We start from the raw sequence: 13,510 nt of genomic DNA, 5'->3' as shown, positions 1-13,510 counted from the left end.
GTGAGTGTGTGTGTGAGAGTGTGTGAGTGTGAGTGTGAGTGTGAGTGTGTGTGTGTGTGTGTGTGTGTGTGTCCAGGGCCATGTACCAGTAATAGCAAAGGTATATAGTACTTGTAAAAGGATTTAATTTTGTGGTTTGAATATTAGTTTCCATCTGTATGATAAAGAATTAGATCCAGATTCTTTTTTTAATTACTTGATTTCAGTCTGGTTATTAAAATAAGATAACAAGGATAAACTAAAAGAAAAAACACACATAAAAAAATAAGTTGTCAAGTGAACGAGTTCAAACTATTTATAACCTACGTATTAGTCAGAAATTTAGCACAGAATTTTTGAGTACTGCATAATAGCAATATCATAGTAGTTTTAGAAACTCTTAGAATGTTTGCAATTGAGAATATTACAGTTTTCACCAGCTGAGAAGCTGTTTAATTCAACTAGAAAGTATGGCATAAGCCCCACACTGACCTCACTTAATGACTCGCCAAATAAAAACAGAAGTTGAGAGGTTTCACAGCTGCTGACAGAGTCCTTGGAAAGAATCATTTTGGAATATTCTTACTGTTGCTAAAGAAGGGAATTAAAGAGGCCAGAAATAAGAAACCAGGAAGAAAACAATCTTGTCAGCATTCAAAACTGATTACCAGGGAATTACTTTGTGGTTAAAAATCCACAGTGTTTCAGCAACTTTATTTAGGAATGTGTATCCCAAAGGACTTCCATTGCCTGTGTTTTGCTGCAAATAAATATGCTTACCTTGACTCTATAAAGAACTTTACAAACCACAACTGTTTGGATTTGAATTTGCCAGTGTTCACAACAGATACCAACTTTATTGAAAACCAGAAGCCTTCCAGGATGTGGGAGGGGCCCTGGCAGCCACAGGAGCCAATTTGTGGTTGTCTCTTTTGTTGAGGTTCACATTTTAGAGGAGGTCAGATATGAGCTTCGGCCTCCACCATTAGCAGCTAGGAGCCTGTTCATTGTGTAGGAGCCCTTATATTGAGTGTAAAAAAAAGAGGAGATGTGGTGTTTTTCTAATCTAAACCAGTGGATAATTTACTTTCATTCTCTCACTTGCTTTAACATTTGTGGCTTAAACACTTATTGAAGATTAAATATATTAATTTATTTTTAAAGTGTTTTTATTGATTTCAGAGAGAGGAAGGGAGAGGGGGAGAGAGAGAGAAACATCAATGATGAGAGAGAACCATTGGTCGTCTGCCTCCTGCACTGGGAATGGAGCCCACAACCCAGGCATGTGCCCTGACCAGGAATTGAACCGTGACCTCCTGGTTCATGGCTTAACTTTTTAGCCACACAATCCAGGCTGAGAACATTCTTAATGAGCAATAAGTCACAGTGCCATTAAGGTGGGGTGGGGGAGCAGGTAGTTGAGATACAGAGGACCTATGCTCCATTGTCTACTTATGCACTATTTGATTAGCTTTGTCTAAGGTAGGTTGATTTCCTCAGTCTCAGTTTTGAAATAGGGTCTGAGGCAAAATGGCTCTAAGCCAGCAGTTCTCAACCTGTGGGTCGTGACCCCTTTGGGGGTCAAACGACCCTTTCACAGGGGTCGCCTAAGGCCATCGGAAAACACATATATAATTACATATTGTTTTTGTGATTAATCACTATGCCTTAATTATGTTCAATTTGTAACAATGAAATTGGGGGTCACCACAACATGAGGAACTCTATTAAAGGGTCGTGGCATTAGGAAGGTTGAGAACCACTGCTCTAAGCAATAAGGGCTACAGGACTGTGAAGGGGAGATAGTAAGACCAACCCCAATGGATGTATGGCTTAGAACTGGTAGAGACCAGCTCAATCCAGTATGGTGACTAATTTCACCTAAAGTAACCCCTAGCCTCATTATAGCTCATCTATACATATAAAAGCCTAAGCTACTGAATGACTGAATGACCGAATGATTGGTTGACCGGTCGCTATGATTCGCACTGACCACCAGGGGACAGACACTCAACGCACAGGATCAAGCTCCCTCCGGTCTGGATTGGGCCTGTGAGGATCGGGCGGAAACTGGCTCTCTGACATCCCCCGAGGGGTCCCGGATTGTGAGAGGGGGCAGGCCAGGCTGAGGGACCCGTGCACTGGGCCTCTAGTTGTAATATATTAGCAACTAAATGACACTCTGCAGCCGTGATGAGGAAGCCTGTCCAAGGACACAAACTGGCTGACGGGGCTCTTCTGAGAAGCCTCTACCCCTTTCCCTGCAAATTCCTCAATATTTCTCCCCCTTACCTGCCCTACCCCTCGATTAAATGAGCCTCAATAACATAAGTAAATCCCACTTTGCCTGCCTGTGGAGTAGCCACTCTCTGTCTCACTGCTTCACTAATAAATTCAGTTTCACTTTAAACTCTATGCTGGCTCATATTTGAATTCTTATTTGCATGAAGCCAAGAACCCACAGTGGGTCACGAACCCTCGGATCCCTGGACCCTGAAATGCCTGCATCATCTTCATCAACTTTAAAGTGGAGGTGATGACACATATCATAATGATGTGGGGATCAGGAGGGATCACGCATGTCCACATGTTTCATTAGAACAGTCATTTGTTTTACTGTCTCATTTCCCATCCCTCCCACAAACACATCTTCGCGTCTCAAAGTCCTTGAACTGAGAGCTAGATTAAGACTTGGGCCACATGAACAGCCCAGCTGGGTGCCAACCTATAAAAGCGCTGCACATCCCTAAGCGACATTGAAAATATGTTGCCACCAAAGGGGTTCAGAGGAGGTCTTCCCAAGATATGCCACTTGGGCACATGGATTATTTTCAGCTGAAGGCAATTGAGACTCTGGCTTCGCAAGAAAGTTTTCTCTCTCCCTGAAAGAATACGAACTGGGGTCTTGCCCATAATACGAGTTGTCACCAGAAATAACTTTGTATGACCCATCTATCGGACAGGGCACACATCTAATTGCTGAACATCTGTTCTTCTTATTGTCCTGTGAATGACCTTTCTTCCCCTTAAAGTCCCAAGGCACCTAATTTTGTCCTCAGTGCAGAATGCCATTTATACTTTATTTTTACTTTCTGTCTCTGAACCTCTCGTACATGTATATGGGGTTCCATACATATATATGTAAATACGTTTGGCCATTTTCTCTTGTTAATCGGTCTTATGTTATTTGATATTAAACCAGCTAAAAGAACCTAGAAGGATAGAGGAAATTTTCTCACCCCCTACCCCACACATGCCCATTGCTCAAACCCACACGGCCTATTGAGAGCTAGGCCGCTTGGCTGTTTATGTAGTACCCTTCCACCATGCTCAAGTCAGCTCCAGGGCCCTGGTGCAAGGCTTGCCAAGCTACAGCAATAGAGATTCAGCCACCAGCCACCTATATGGTTCTGCTACCCATTGGGATTCTGAGTGGAAATAAGAACCAAGTCCTTATCCACATTAGGAAATCACCTCTGGGTGACTCCCCTCTTCAAGTGCAAACAAATAACCTCTATCCATCCCCCTTTTGAGGTAATGCAGCATAAACTTCCTCAGTGGGTCTGAATCCACACAGTTCACCTTCCGTTCTGAAGAGTTCTGCTTGTGTTTATTAAGTGGGGAGGGACAATTGCAATATAAAGAGAGAATAGATCTCACTTTTTCACATCCAAGATAGAACAGGGGATAATTTATTTTACTATGGTGAATTGACAGCAGGGAAAACTAAAACTAACATTAAACAACAAGATTTACCAGTCACTTTGGTGTGTATGTCCATTCTCTTCAAAACTACAATGGTCTTCTTGAGGGTAGGAACTATGTTTTCTTCATTAATGGTATCAATAAAAATATTGGATCAATGAATTGATTGAGTGTATTATAGATTATTATTCATCTTCTAAAATAATTCTGGTTTGGGGAACTTTTAGATTCATTCAAATGTAAGACCAGTTGAAAGACCTCAAGAACAAACCTCTGTTCTCCAACCATATCACATTGATGCATTTCCCCCACAAAAGGCACAAAGAATATTGATTGTCAAACATGCCTGAAGGGGCGAGGGCTGTGTCCTCCATCTTACCCTGTGTCCCCATGTGCTCAGAGAGGCACCTTCTTCCCGGAAGCCCAGGCCTCTGCTGGCCACGCCCGGGATTTTAAACTAACCAATGACAATCAAAGAACGTGCGCGCCATAGAGATGACCACATCCTGTGTAGCGAGACACCGTCTTGTGCCTGGCCAATCGGCAGAGCACAGTCCTTTCTCCTCCCCTTACTCCAACCCCCCTTATAAAACCCATCTCTACGCGGGGTTCTGTCTCTCGGCCACTTGGCTTGCCGTTGTGTCGGTGAGTGTGGTGGACGGGGAGCTCAAGCTAGCTTGAAATATAAAGGACTCTTTGCTTTTACATTGGACTGCTGGCTCCCTGTTGGTTTCTTGGGGATCCTGAAATCTGGGCATAACAATTCCTAATTGGAATTTTAAAATTTTGGAATCTAAATTAGGTTCCGGCTCTGCTTTTTACCCCCGGAAAGTCATCCTGACTTGTTGTGTCACTGTGTCTGTTGGCATAATGTGTGACGTTAGTAAAGTGTTCTGAATTTAGATGAAGAGTACACACTGTTCATTGAGGGCACAAAAATATCTTTGAAAGTAAAATATTTGATGGGTATGCAAATACTTGTGCTTTACTTTTGTCACATATTTAGCAATAAGTTTACATCACTAATAAATATCAGAACATTTCCTGGGAGAACAAGGAAGTATCCTGGTTCCTGTACAGTCACCAGAGTATGTGTCGAAACTTGTGCGATTTTTACTATCACGGTCCATAAAATTCCCTCATTTAAAATGTCATTGTGAGCCAATTTTCAAGCTCAAAGCTAAAGCCCCATGCTGCTAGTTTTTATTTCTTCGCTACCTAATAAAAACTCACCAGTCAACCACTACCATACATAAAAGATTACAGTCACTCTGATAAAAATTATTATAATACTTGTGAGAGCACAAATTAGAGAGAGGAGCTTAAACTCCAGAGACCAAAATGATCTACAGGCTTTATTTATTTATCAAGACATCTTAGGCAAGGATTTACAGCAGGCTCTGATGAAAACTATACTTTATCAGTAGCTACTACCGTTAAGAAGATTGTTATTTCTAGAGGTGGAAGCAACACAAACACACAACTAGCTATAATTCAGGACATACAGTGATGAATACCCTCAGAGAAACAGAGTCAAAAGAAGTAGTGACCACTTTGAGCTGGAGAAAATGGGCATCTCAGCTTAGAAGGATCAATACACTTGGCTTTAGCAAATGGGCTACATCCCATTTAGACAAGAAATGACTAGAAGTCATTCCAAATGCAGGGAATGTCTTGAGCAAAGACACACTCAGTCCACACGAAGCAAATCAGCTATTCCAGACAACAGCAAACATTCTTGTTTCATTGTACTTACTACTTGGGTATATTGTGTGCATATTTCATTGGAATAATGAAAGATATTATTATGAAACATTCTATTATTTGCTACTTAATAAATGTTCAAAGTTGGCTGTTCAACATCACACAAAGACATGTATTTAACAAATGGTAATGAGTTCTATGAAGGAAAAAGTCTGAAACACGTTTAGAGCATTTAGCTGGGGACTTGATTTGGCTGGAGAGTCAAGAAAGGTTCCGGTCAAAAAGATGATCAACAGAAAGTATGTTGAGAGTAAATTGTACTCCTAAAGTTCTTCTGATCGCTTTCCACATTTTTCTTGTCAAAGTAAGTTCTTCATTAAGGACAGCTGTTGCCTTAGGGTTTTCCAGGGAATAGGGGGGGGGGGGGGGGGTAAAGAGGGGGTGGAAAGATTGGGACTGAGGTGGGTCTGCCCCAACATGGTCTGGAAATAGGTTTTTGCCGTGTCACCGGAAAGGAATTTCAGGGACACACACATAGGAGAATTTTAAGCCATAGAGGCAAGACTTATTAGAGCAAAAACAAAGGAAAGGCTTAGGATAGAAGAGGCCAGATCCCAGCAATGGGAGTAAGCCTAGACTGGGCTGCCTACACTCAGGAAAGGAAGTTACAGAGGCAAAAGGAGAGTCCTTAATGCTTAAAGCCCACTGCTCCCGTGGTTACAGGTCTGGTCTTGTGGGGACCCTTAAAGATTAGGAGAAAAGAAAGCAAACGTACAGCCCGAGAGAAGGGTGCAGCGTGCTCCAAGGAGGGTGCGCAAGACACAGATGCCCTTGAAGAGGCGGCAGTACTCGACAAAGTGCTTTCCCAGCCCTCAGCTGGTAGAGCCTGGTCACACCATGCCCCATGCCACGTCCAGCTCCATCTCACTGGGAAAGAAGTCCAGTTTCCCGGGCTGCAGGCCTGCACCTGTGCCCACCTGGCCGGGAGAGTCAGGAACCAGAGCTGCAGTGCCATCACCTGAGGCTCCAGGAATGCAGCCCAGTCTCTGCTCCCAGCTGGCATCAAGACTCTTAGCTGTGTGACGTTGGGTAAGTTACTTAACTTCTCTGTGCCTCATTTCCCCTTCTGCATGCTCGCTGCCAAGGCTCCATGGTGTCCAGGTCGGGATTGCCCTCTGGCCCACGTGGCTGCCACAGAGAAGGGCCTTGATTCAACTTCTATATATTTCCTTGAGTTTTGGGAAAGAGCAGACTTTCTTTCAAACTACCCAAATCTCTTTCCTGTCTCCTTCCCCCTTCCCTCGCCCCTCCCGGGCCTATGCTGGTGCCCTCTGCCTATCCAACCTCTTTCCTGGATTTTCTGGGGGCTTGTGCCCTTATCCTATCTGATCTTTTCCCCAGGCTAGTCTCCTTCTGCGTTATGGTTGTCATTTTGGCTCTTACTGTGCATGCACTCAGCGAAAGGAATTCCTCTGTGCCATTTCTCCCTCCCCCATTGGGGGTGGGGGCGGGTGGTGGACTCCCTGGGGTGACTGTAAAGCTTATTCAGGCTTAATCAGATATCTGGTTTCCTTGGCTTCCTCCTCTTTGGTTATTGTCTAACTAACTGCCTACTGTCACAGAACCAATAGGTCATATATTTTTTGTGTGTGTGTGTATAACCCACTGGTTGGAGAGAGAGATTTATTTTAAAGAATTGGCTCATGTGATTGTGGGAAATGTAAAGTCTGCAATTTGAAGGGCTGGTGGGTAACCTGGAAATTCTGGCAGGAATGAATGTTGTAGTCTTGAGTCTGAAGTCAGTCTGGAGGCAGAATTCTATTTATTTATTTATTTATTTATTTATTTTTCAGAGAACCTGTTTTTATTCTTAAGGCCTTCAACTGATTGGATGAAGCCCCCCACATTATGAAAGGTAATCTGCTTTACTCAAAGTCCACCGATGTCAATGTTAACCACATTCAAAAAATATCTTCACAGCAACATTTAGATGTTGTTTGATGAAACAACTGGGCACTATAGTCTAGCACTGAGGCACTGAGAAAGGAAGAATTTTGAAGGTTAAGGAGCTAGAAGTGGCCAGTTGGTGGCAGAATTGGAACTCATGTCCTGTTTTCTAAGGACCTTTCCATTGGACCTTCTAGTAGTGTTCCAATCCAAATTTCTATAGCATTTATTATCTATAAAACATTCTCTTGAAACTTAATTAAATGTCCCTTTACTAATATATGTTCTATCTCTCCAACTAAATTTTAAGATGTACCTGTTTACGTTCAACCCTGTTATGTTCTATACACAATCAAATATTAATAAGTATTTTTTAAAGGATGAATTCTGCTGCATATCCTATTCATGCTAAATAACAATTTGTTTATATAGCTTCTGGTGACAGACTCCTTGAATTAATTTTCAGGCACGTGGATGAAGCTGTGTTGCAGTGCTTTTTATAAGAGTGGTGAGTACGAAAGGCCTAATTCTTCATATTAAGAAAGGCTTACTATGAGTAGTGTGAGCATGGACAAGTTGCTCAATTTTTTAAGCATTTAATTTATTTATCTGTAAGAAGAGAATGATACTGGGAGGGTGCTGCATCCAGCATGGCTTAGGGTTCAGGATCTGAAGAAGGGGCCGTGCACAAATGAAAACACTATACAAGAAATATGAATTTAGAAGGCATGGGGGGCCAGGTGAAAACCTCCTTCTTGGAGAGGCACACTGACTTCTGGCCAGTCTGCTTTTGATTTACTTGAGTACACATTTGCCATTAGCAATGCATACAGGCATATCAAAGGTAAAGTTTGGTAAACAGTAAAAGGATTATCAGGTTAGGAAATTGCCTTCAGCCATTGAGCCAATAGCAGGGCAATATTATGCTGATTTTCAGCCCTGCTGAATATCAAAGTCCATTAGCCTTCCAACAAGTCTTTTTGCATTAATATGCTAACTACTGTTGGTTTTAGCCTCTGACAGGAGGGGTCAATTGGGGAAAAAGGAAACATATGAAATACTTTAAACAATAAAATAAAGAGAGAGAGAGAATGATACTAAACCTCAGTACTGCGTAGTGTGAATAGAAAGTGGGTTACTGTATGTATAATAGATATGAATAGCTCCTTGACAAAGGTGTAGGAGATATCATGGATTTTTATTTTCTAGATAAAGTCATCTCCAAATCACAACCCATCAAGATCAATGATAAGCCCCATACCAGGTATTTACTGAAGCTATCCTCATTGGAGTTTACAAAATCCCTGGTGCTTGCATATTCCTAGAAAAATGGGGAAGGGCCTGTTTCTTGGTCAATAGGGATGGCCCTTTCCCCCTTGGGTCCATTTGGTTTCTATATGCAAAGCCGCTAAGTACACAACCTTCACAAAAATGGATGGCAGCCCAGCCTTCTAAATGTTCGGCAGTCGCTAAGCACTGCTTCTTTGCTGTTCACTGGAGATGGCCTCCTTGGGTGGGCTGACTCGTGTCTATTCACAATGTTCTTCTCTGCTGACTGCTTGGCCAGAGCCATTGCACACCAGGTGCTCCAGAGGCAGCGTGTACGGTCAATTCTCACAGGTACTCAAACATCCTCCTATGAGGGCTTGTGTCCTCCAGAATGCAGACCCAAGCACTTGAAGAAATTCACAGAACCCTCCCACATTTCAACTAGGGCACAAACTCTAGGCTTGGGACCCTTTCTGGAGGCCTCCGTTTTCATCCCCTGGGGAGAGTGCAGTTTAATCCATTGACTGGCTGAGGGCTCTGAAATGAGTCCTAGTAACTCTCACTCTGAGGATAAGGGAAAGCTAGACCTCAAGGGCACAGGGCCCTGACATTATTCTTTGACTGATAGGAACACAATAGAAAAAGGTATCAAAATACTGGTAAACTTCTCAGTAAATCACACTTTTACGCAGTCAAATAACTTAGGGTATCTGTCCTTTTTAATTCTTATTAGTTGAAACGCTATACATGCTTACTGATTGTGCACCATTGAATCTCCTATATCTTGAGAAGCTTTAAAGTTTAGGGGAAAGATCCTGGCTTTTGGAGTCAGAGAACGCTGATCTTGACTCTTGGCTCCGCTGCTTGTGATCCCTGTGCACTGAGATAAATTACTTCACCCCGCTTAGTTTTTTTTTCCCTGTCAAATTAATTGTGAAGGTTCCTTGCACATAAACCACATAACCTTAAGCTTCTCCTGCTAGGACATTGAATATTTCACATTTATAATAATATCCTGAATCTCAAGGCTTTGAGTCCAGAGCTACTCGACTGATAGAAAGTTTGGCCTTTTTGTAGCAGCTTCTCCCATTACTTCATTGTGTCTGGGAGGCCTCCTGGGCGCAGTTGCCTGTAGTCCCTTTGTTCTCATGTTCTCTGCTCTTACCCCTGGGCTGCTGATTTCCTGCTTCTCTCTCTCTGCGAGTAGGAAAACTCCCTTGGAGTCTCATGATCAGAGATATTGTAACAGGCCCCACAGGAGCCGATCTGTCACTTAGGTCTCAGTGTTTTCCTTCTGTAGCGCACTCAAGCCTAAGCGGCAGGGGACAAGGTCAGGGAAGTTCAAATGTAGCCTCCTGCTGCCACTGCTCCTTCTGACCTTCAGGCAATAATCAATAACTAACTCAGGCTTGACCTCCACATCTTCTCATAGGTTCTGAGGTGCCTTTTTAAGCCACCTCAGGAGATCTCCAGGTTTCAGGTCTCTCCTACAGACATCCTGGGCCCATGCAAAGCAAGGTATGAGTCTAGTGTCTGTTGCAGTCTTTCCGAGCATTTTGTGAGGGTTACAGAGCCCCTGGGACATTCTGTCACAGGAAGTGGTTCTGCCAGGGGCATACAGAGGACATCTAGTCATGCTCCAGCCTTGACCTGGGACAAAATATTTCTTAAATCAACTAGTGTCTGCCACACAATAAGCTCTCAGTAAATGTAACTCTCTTTTTGTCTTTTTGCTTAAAAACAGTTTGATGTATTTGCTAGACAGTTGGCTATAAAACTCATTTTATCTTTATGCGAAGCTAACTTTTTTACAATGGTTTTTACAGTGGTTGCTTAGGGTAAGAGGAATGGGGAATGAAGGAAAGAGTGTCAGATAGAGGGTAATGGGATCTCAAAAAAAAATAATAAAAATCAAGTAATCTGGTTCAACAGTCTGGGCTCTCAACTCTTGGGCTAAATCATCTTTCTTGACCACAAAAGCCCACTGACTAGAACAATATAAAATATATACAGTTTTGATACCCAGAGGGGAAAACGTCGGGAGGAAAGAATCCCTTAAAGAAGTGTGGCTGAATGAGGCTAGGTGATAAATGGGTTGGTAACATGTCGTAAGAGATTTCAACGTCTATTGAAACCTCTTGTACCTTCCAGCTCTATCATTCTCTCATTACTACTGCCCATCACAGATAAAGCTGGGATAAAAATGTCAGGGTAGGATTCCAGAACAGGTTCATTTCATGGCTGTTCTGTTTAACCAAGTTAACCTTTCAAAAATGGCCAAATGGAACTATGAACTTAATTTCACGAGGAAGCCGTCTTCAAGTTCTGAGAACATGTCAGCTAAGTAAATGGGGCACAGATACTTGAAAGCTGAAAAGCAGAAAACTTTCATTTTTCTTGCCTTTGTGAAAACATCTCGCCATTAATTGCTGATACAAATGTGAAAGAAAAGGGGACTATGCAATTAATCCGACAAGCTCAGGGGAGCCACATGGAAAGCTTGCCAAACTCAGAGAGGGTCTGGTCAAATTCCTACCTGCGTAGGTCATGGTGGGTAGTCATGTCCCAGGCGTATAGGTTGGTTCCTTAGCAAAGTCAATCTTGACCTTAAGTGAGCCCTGTCCATTGCTCTTATGTGTCTAGGATAACATACCTTTGAAATGTCACGGTAAATTTCTTTTCCTACCTCTAGGAGGCACAAACAACTGCACCAGAACACAAGACCAGAAGAGTATGAGAGCACAGAACCCCTCATTGCTATCTTGCTCCCATGTGCTGTAAATATTAATTATTAACTATCTAGTATCCCCCTCCCAATGTAGAAGAAGTAAGTGCTTTTCTGTTTTGCCTTTTATCTAGTCCTAAAGATTTTTTTGCTAAGTTTTCTCCCACCCCCTTACCCTACCACCAATAGATTACATGTAACCCTACTTAAGTCTCCTTCTTTGTTTAATTCTAATGTACAATAAGCTGCAAAACTGCCATTCCCTGGAGCATTTTCTCAATCTGTTGAGATTTTGCTTCTCAGCATATGTTGTCAGTTTGGCTCAAATTAACTCCTAAAAATTCTCTTACAGGTTTGGATATTTCTTATGTTAACACTGGCCACTAAGTAGGTGTGACCATGGGCCCCTGCTGGCCTTTTGCTAATAAGTACTAAGTGAATTGGAGGCCTACACTCAGGCTTGGCATCGTATGAGTAAACTTTCTAAAATTACCAAGACAGTTTGTTCTTTGATAATGATATTTTCAGGTTATAAACAACCCTCTCATCATTACCAAAAGCCGCTTTCATTTACCTGGGTTTCATGTGAGCAGCCATCCATCAGAAATGGTCATGTGAAAAGACACACACCCTCTATTTGTCTCTGTTTTCTGAGAAGGATTTCATTTCTCAGGTCTCCATTCCCAAGCTCTCAAAAAGCTTCTATTTGGAAACTTGATGATATCTATGACAATAATAATTTTTATTTCATTATTTTATTTTTTGCAAACATTAAAAATAATTTTTTATTTTTACTATAAGCATATATTCTATTGCTTTTAAAAACTTTAGTGATGTAACAAGTGGATAAGAGCAAATGACTTAAGTGAAAAAGCTAAATATAAAATTGTTTACTGTAATTACAACTACAAAGCACAAAATCATACACAAAATCTGGGCCATACCCCTCCAAAATGGAGGAGTTAAGCTAGAATGCTGACATACTGTTCACCTCCACTGGCCTAGCTCCCAGCACTGTAAGTATGCAATAGCTATTTGGTGACAATAATAATTTTTAAAAGTGCCCACAGTTACACATTTCTTAAGAAACAAATTCTTCACATTTTCTTTTCATTCTCACCCAGCAGATGGTGCTACTTCCTTAAAATTTCTAAAGACATCACTTCTGAAGAAGCTTCTTATAGTATAGGTTTGAAGTACCTGTATTCATATTCAAATTTGTAAACTTCTGTTATTCCAGACACTGTAGGGCAATAAGGAATTTTATAAACTTGGTAGGATTCACCTAAGCAGTTCTTCAGTGGTAAAAAGCTGTCACCCCTTCCAGCTGTGACAGGCAGGCCCTCTCTAGGGCAAAACATACTCCAAAGAGCTAGAACAAATACGTCAAAGAGCTAGAACAAATACTCCAAAACTTGATATTGAAACCATAAAAGACCCCGAATATCTGCAGTAATCTTGAGAAAGAAGAATGAGGTAGGAGGGATCATAATACTGGATATCAAAACTATACTACAAAGCCATTATAACCAAAACAGCCTGGCACTAGCACAAGAACAGGCATATAGACCAATGGATCAGAATAGAGACCCCAGAAATTGACCCACACCATTATGGTCAATTAATATTTGACAAAGGAGGCAAGAACATACAATGGAGTAAAGACAGTCTCTTCAACAAATGGTGCTGGGAAAACTGGATAGACACATGCAAAAAGATGAAACTAGATCACCAACTTACACCATACACAGAAAAAACTCAAGGTGGATAAAAGACTTAAATGTAAGGCATGAAACCATAAAAATCTTAGAGGAGAACAGAGGCAGTAAAATCTGAGACATCTCACATAACAATATGTTTACAGATACATCTTCTAGGGCAAAGGAAACTAAAGAGAAAATAAACAAATGGGACTACATCAACATAAAAGTTTCTGCACAGCAAAAGAAACCACCATCAAAAGGGAACCCACTGAATGGAGAACATATTTGCCAATGATACATCTGATAAGGTGTTAATATCCAAGATATATAAAGTACTCATACAACTCAACAAAAAGAAGAGAAACAACCTGATTAAAAAATAGACAGAAGACCTGAATAGACATTTCTCCAAAGAGGACATACAGATGGCCAAGAGACAGATGAAAAAATGCTCAGTCACTAATCATCAGAGAAATGC

The sequence above is a fragment of the Myotis brandtii genome, unplaced genomic scaffold, assembly GCF_000412655.1.
Source record: "Myotis brandtii unplaced genomic scaffold, ASM41265v1 scaffold726, whole genome shotgun sequence".
Classification (NCBI taxonomy): domain Eukaryota; kingdom Metazoa; phylum Chordata; class Mammalia; order Chiroptera; family Vespertilionidae; genus Myotis; species Myotis brandtii.
This window is presented reverse-complemented; position numbering follows the sequence as displayed.